Source organism: Chelonoidis abingdonii, chromosome 1 (genome assembly GCF_003597395.2).
Source record: "Chelonoidis abingdonii isolate Lonesome George chromosome 1, CheloAbing_2.0, whole genome shotgun sequence".
NCBI classification, from domain to species: Eukaryota; Metazoa; Chordata; order Testudines; family Testudinidae; genus Chelonoidis; species Chelonoidis abingdonii.
The window spans coordinates 371,927,288-371,933,983 of record NC_133769.1 but is presented as its reverse complement, the minus strand read 5'-3'; positions in this window follow the sequence as shown (position 1 = coordinate 371,933,983).

Here is a 6,696-nt window from a genome sequence, read left to right as displayed (position 1 = left end):
AGTGTTAGTAACTTGAATACAGGTGAACACAGCACCACTGTTCAGTACAGACAGGAACATTTGTTTAGTCTCATTCCAGTACTTAAAAGCTTGGGTGCTCTGCACAGGAGAAATGCCCCAGATTAGCCCGATGAGGAGGCAGAGAGTTCAGCTTTGGGAATCCAAAAGTCCTGAAGCAGGGGCAGTCTTGGGTAGTCTGAGCCTGAAACATTAAATTTCAGTTCCAGCGGGGAGAGGCTGGGAGGAAATGAACAGAGAAGGCAAGAAAAAATCCGGTGCAAACACTTATCCAGTCTCTATCCCGTCTGTAGGGTGCCCCTTTTTCCATGGCAACTTTGGGGGAATGACAAGGCCACTATCCCCAGGAACATTTTATTGGTGTTGCTTTTACTAAGTCTGTTCCCTCTAAGTAACCCCAGTAACTGTGATTTGTCTGCAGGTATCTGAGTGGGAGCAGAAGTGGGCACCCACAGTTCACCCTTCCCGGGAGTGGGGAGCGCACAAACACCAGCAAGTTCTGAAAACCTCAGATTCACCATGAGACGATCACGCAGACTCATCCACCCTTTCCACTACATCCCACAAAATGAACAGTCCTTGTCAGATCCGGACTCCATTTCCCTTTTGGCGGGATGAACAGACCGTGGGTCAGGCAGGGAAGTCAGGATTCTGGGTTTTGCCTGCCATCCTGCCACTCAGTCTCTGTGTGACCTTAGCCAAATCCTGTGTTCCTGTGCCTCTGTTTACCTATTGGTATAATGGGGATAAGTTCAAAGTGACTTTCCTTTGCTAGGTGTTTTCAAGATCCTTCAGTGAAAGATGCTGCACAATATAATGATAGTTAGTGATGAGATTACGGAATGGTGATACCAAAGCCCTCTGTATTTAGAAAAAGTCTTTTTGTCCCCCATAGTCATTTCTCTCCAGGTCTGTTTGTCTACTATCTGTCTATCTCTGCTGAGCTTTCACAGGGCTTCAGACTCTATAGCGCTCCAGGCATTATCCCTAGTTTCTTCCTAATTAACTATAATTTTTAAAAATACACAAATATAGAAAACAGCCAATTCTCCTCTGACTCTGCACAGAGTCAAAGAAGGTCCCTCAGTTACTGTTTACTTCTAAAGCTGGATAATTAGCACAGAAGCAGAGACAAGCCTGTCCCCAGCCTGTTTACATACAGATTCCCGCTTCTCCCCTAGAGGCTGAGGAAATCCCACTGGGAAATGCATAGAACTATATTATGAATGGTGCAAGCCCCTAGGTTGGCTCTCAGCGTGGGATGTTGCTGCAGATGCTGGGGTCAGAGAGACGTGGGACACGGCTACTTTACAGGGATTCCCAGGAAGGACACTTCTGTTTCAGAATTCACAGGTACCCATCACTTGCTGAGGAAGTCGTCTGCAAGAAAAACTGAGTGCAACATGGGTGTGATGAGATAGAGAGTAAGTCTGTGGTCTTTTTCACTCTGTGCAGCCATTAAACATCCCAGGTCCTTGCCATAGGTGTAAAAGAGTTGCTCCGGTATCTGGCCAATGTCACTCTTCTCTATGTACCCTTGCCCATTCCAGCTGATGATCTGCGCTCCCAAGTGTCTGCATTTCAGTGGCACAGTGGATCCTTCAGGATGAAAGGTTTAGGAGATGTACAATCAAGGCTTAATTCTGAAACCTATGGCCCGTATTAGTTCAGGTCCAATGAGGCAAAACTACCATTGGAGTCAGAACTGAATAAAGATGTCAGGAGTTAGCTGTGTGTTAATGCACAGGCACTGTCACCTCCTTCCTCTTATATTTCAGAGCTGTGGCTTTTAATTGGGGATCTGTTATGTGACTTTTATCTGCTGGAATGCAAGGAGGTGCGAGGGGAGCTCCTCACTGGAACAATTAGAAAAAAAATCAGCATGGACAAGACATATTTTCTCCTAGTTTCCTTTGAGAAGTCAGCTGAACTGTTATTCTGGAAACTGTCAAAAACAATTTTTCTGGAAGCAGACATGCAGCTAGGGAAATTTCAGTCCAAATGCCTAAAATTTGGCAAACTTATAAGCAACTGAAAATGAGGTCTTCTTATTGAAGGTATCAGAACAGTCTTCACTAAAGGTCATGCCACTAGCCCTGCGTACAATGGCCAAACCACTTGTGTATCCCATTCAGCTCAGCTCTTCATCCCAATAATGTCAGTGGCAAGAAGTTCCACAGGTCAAATATGCATTATGTTAAAACAAGTTTCTTTTTATCAGTGTTGTATGTTTAGACTTGAAATGTAACTGAATGTTCCCTTGTCTGTGTGTTATGAGAACATTAGTAAATATATTGCCTGCTTGTACTTTTCTAACTTTCTTTATTGATAGATCCATATGGTTTAATGTCAGATGGGACCACTAGATTATCCAGTCATACCTTCTCTGTAACACAAGCCCATTAATTTTCACCCAGCTACCCTGTATTGATGCAAAGACTGTGTGTGCCTAAGGCTGGGTCTACACTAGGATTTTACATCATAGAATCATAGGACCACAGGGTTAGAAGGGACCTGAAGAGTCATCTAGTCTATTCCCTCTGCAAAGATGCAGGATTTGTTGTGTCTTACTCATCGAAGATTGATGGCTATCCACACTTCCTTAGAAAACTGCTATTAAAAGGAGCTTTCATGACTACCCTGACTACCATGACTACCCTGGCAACCTGCTCCATTGTCCTCCTCTTCTTACAGTTAGGAAATTTTTCATGGGATTTAATTTAAATCTGCTATGCTGGAGTTTTAACACATTGCCTCTTCTCCTTCCCTCAACTTTCTTCCAGCTCTTTATGGCAACCTTTTGAAGTATTTGAAGACTGCTATCACAGCCTCTCTTAATCTCCTCTTCTCTAAACTTAACATAGCTATTTCTTTCTGTCTTGATTATAATGCTTGTATTCCACCATTTTGTCATCTTTTTCATGAGAAGGTAGGCGGAAGAATTCTTACATTCACCTAGATATCACCTCTTGAGTAAGTGGATTACTTATGTGTCATAAACAGACAGTTAAGGGTTAATGCCTCTTTTACCTGTAAAGGGTTAAGAAGTTCACCTAGCCTAGCTGACACCTGACCAGAGGAACCAATGGGGAACAAGATGTTTCAAAAGGAAGCAGAGAAGTTTTTCCTTTGTTTAGCCAGTTTCAGTTTCAGCCAGAGTGAAAAAGTTCAAGGAACCAGCCTCTTATCAGAGTAGTAAGTTTTAGAAAGAGATAAATAGGTTTACGTTTATTTTCTTTTGTAAATTCTCTTTGTGCAATTAGGAAATAATCAAATTTGGGTATTCTTGTGTATACTGAGGGTTTTGCTCAGGGAACATCCTGTGTTTTAAATCTGTTTTCTGAGAGATCAGCTTGTACGCTATCTCCCAGAGGATTTTTTTTTTTTTACCTTTCTTTTCTTTAGTTAAAAGCCTTCTTTATAAGAACTTGATTGATTTTTCCCCTGTTTTTTAGATCCAAGGGAATTGGATCTGGTCTCACCAGGGATTGGTGGGGGGGGGCAAGGGAGAGGGAAGGAGTAATTCTTTTTTGTTTTAAGATCCAAGGGATTTGGATCAGTGTTCACCAGGGACTTGGTGGAGGACTTTCTCAAGACTATCCAGAGAAGGGAGTCAGTATTTGGGAGTGGTGGCAGCAAAACCAGATCTAAGCTGGCAGTTAAGCTTAGAAGTCTACATGCAGGTCTTCATATCTGTACCTTAAAATCCAGAGTGGGGGTGAAACCTATGACATTATGCTTATGAAAGAAATCCTGCCTATGGTGTAAGTAGTGTCTATATAGAAACACTCAGGCAGCGCTGCAATAGCATTTTAATTGTAGACAAGCCTTTAGGCAGATTTTACAAGAAAGCATTCAGTCTGGATCTGCTGACATGGAGAATTGGAGAATTCCACCACTTCCCTTCTCAGTTTGTTCCAATGGTTAACCACCCTCAGTGCTCAACATTGGCCATTATTTCCAGATGGAATTTGTCCACATCCAGCTTCCACCCATAGGGCCTTGTTCTGTCTTTTCTCCTCTAGATTACAGAGGCTATTACTATGCACAGGCTTCTGTCCATAGAAGTGTCGGCTTGATAATATTTTTGTAAGTTAAAGAGATGAAACCCTTCAAGTCTCTCACGGTCCGGCATTTTCTCCAGCCTCCAATCATGTTGGTGACTTTTTTCGCACCCTCTCCAATTTTCCATCCTTTCAAAATGTGGACCCCAGAACTGGATGCATTTGGTTTCGCCACATACAGAAGTAAAACCCATCCCTTGCTGCAACTCACTACTTCATTTTTTATGCCTCTGAGGATTGCATCAGTCCTTTTGGTGTTTTGAGTAGGTTTTAAACAATGACCTTTAAATCCTTGTCAGGGTCATTGCACTGCATAATATAGTTCCCCAGATTGTGGGTCAAGCCTGCATTCTCTGACTGTATTAACAGATTACCCGTGTAAATACTCTTACCAATGCTCCAGATCAATTGATATGTCTTCCCTGTCCTTAGTGTGACCAGATGTCCCAATTTTTTAGGGACAGTCCCAATTTTGGAGCTTCTTCTTGTATGGGAGCCTATCCCCCCCCTGCCTAGTCTTGATTTTTTACTTTCATTCTAGTCACCTTATCTCTCTTCCTCATTTTCAGTGCTCTGCCAATCTTTGAGTTGTCCACAGATTTTATCTGCATTGATTTTCTATTTCCTTTCAGGTCAGTGATGAAAATATTGAATAACATCAGGCCCAGAACTGATCCCCGCAGAACCGCACCAGAAAAAAGCCCCAGTCACTGCACGTGTTTTCTGAAGTCTCTCAGTCAGCAAGTCTTTGGTCCATTTATGTGTTCTCCAATGATATTGTAAAGTGTTAATTATTTTACCTCACTGTTTTCCCTTCATAAATTAAAATGGCATTGAAAAATCAAAGCTGATTGCATATGCACAGTTCCCTTGATAGACCAAATATTTACTCTAATAAAAGAATGAATTCAGGTTTACTTGACAAGACCGGTTTTCCATAAGCCTTGTTATTGACTGACATTATTTATATTCTTAGATTTTTTTTCTTGAACTAATCCCACAGCAGCTTTTCCCTTGTTTCCTAAACTTTCAAATCTTTACCTTCATTTTTAATAGTTTACTTTTAAAACACAGGAATTGACCTAAAACTTTTCTAAGATTCCTTTTCTTCTAATATACTAATAAACTCATTTTTCGTGAGCCTTAGCTTTGCCAAGCACGGATATTTAATTGATATCTTTAAAGTCACTTTTTGATTTTCATAACTGCCAATTTATATTGCAGGATATTTATCTCCCTTGTTCACATTTGTTATATAGTTTCCCATCACACCGAATTTCGACCTTCACTTTGCAGCTGAACCGAGTTTTTACCCTTCTTGACTGTGGAATTGTGATTTTTTCGCTATCTGATAATCTCCCAATTTTAATTCAAATTTTTTTGTCTCAATTTTTCATCCTAATAAGTTTTGCTGATAATTTTCCTCAGCTTTTGGAAACTAGAGATTTTGAAGCACTTAGTGTCTATAGATAGTATTAGTTGGGAGCTCTTCTCTTTTTGTCAATTTGAATGGAATTAGTTCCTTACCTATTTCCCACCCCTCCACCATGTGCCTCCTTGTTTGTCTCTTCTCTAAACTAAACAATCCCCGACTTTTCAGTCTGTTCTCCATTCCCATGCCTGTCTCGGAAATCCCCATTATATTTATTATATCATTTATATATAGGTGACCAGGTGACCAGAGCAGAACATATCCAGAGGAGTTTATTCTCTATCCCATTCCTTGGAATGCAAAGATTGTGTTTCATTTCCCTCTGCTGTGACTGATAAGGTGTTTCAGTTGAGTTGCTGTCTATCATGACCAGGTCTTTTCCAAGAGGTATGTTCTAGATGGGATGTTTACCCCTGGCACATGTCTTTAAAAGGTTTGGATTTGTTTCCACTTTCAGATTTTTGAGAAATCAGATAAATGTGTAACTCCCTACAACGTGAGTTATCTAGCCAGGGTTTCATTTCATTAAGGAACAATGATGGATAACCAGTATCTACGCTTGTGTTTCCTGCTGCTGCCTCTTAAGGTTCCTCCACCCTGACATGTAGGAATTATTGATGCACGGAGTATTATAAAATATTGAATTGGCATTAGAAGGGACAGTTGTTCATACTTCATTTCCCTGAATTATGAAAATGTCATTTCTCAGTGTGTGAAGAGCAGCCAGTCTGCTTCACCCACCAGAAACAGCCTCCAGTTGTGCATGTAGAGTCTTTGGCGCACTCTTCTTGCAGCGTCTGTGATGACCATTACATTCCAGGCGCCTCCATGACGATGATGCTCGTGCAAGATTGCTCCGGTATCTTGGGCCCAAAAGTGGCTCTTTCTCTATGTCCTTGCTCATCCGCGTGATGAATATGCTGCCCATGTCTGCATTTTCATGGCACGTATGCATCCTTCGGATGAAGGGTGTGTATGAGATGTACATACTCAGGCCTCTGATTTTGACCTGAGCCGTACTAGTTCAGGTTCAATGGGCAATACATTGGCATCGTACTGAATAAAGAATGTCCGGGTTAGCTCTGTTAGTCTTTCTGTGGAAGGCACTTGTCCTCTCTCCTCTTTATTTCGAGCTGTGGCTTTTAATGGGAAGTCTGTTCATATGTGACTTATTTCCTGCGG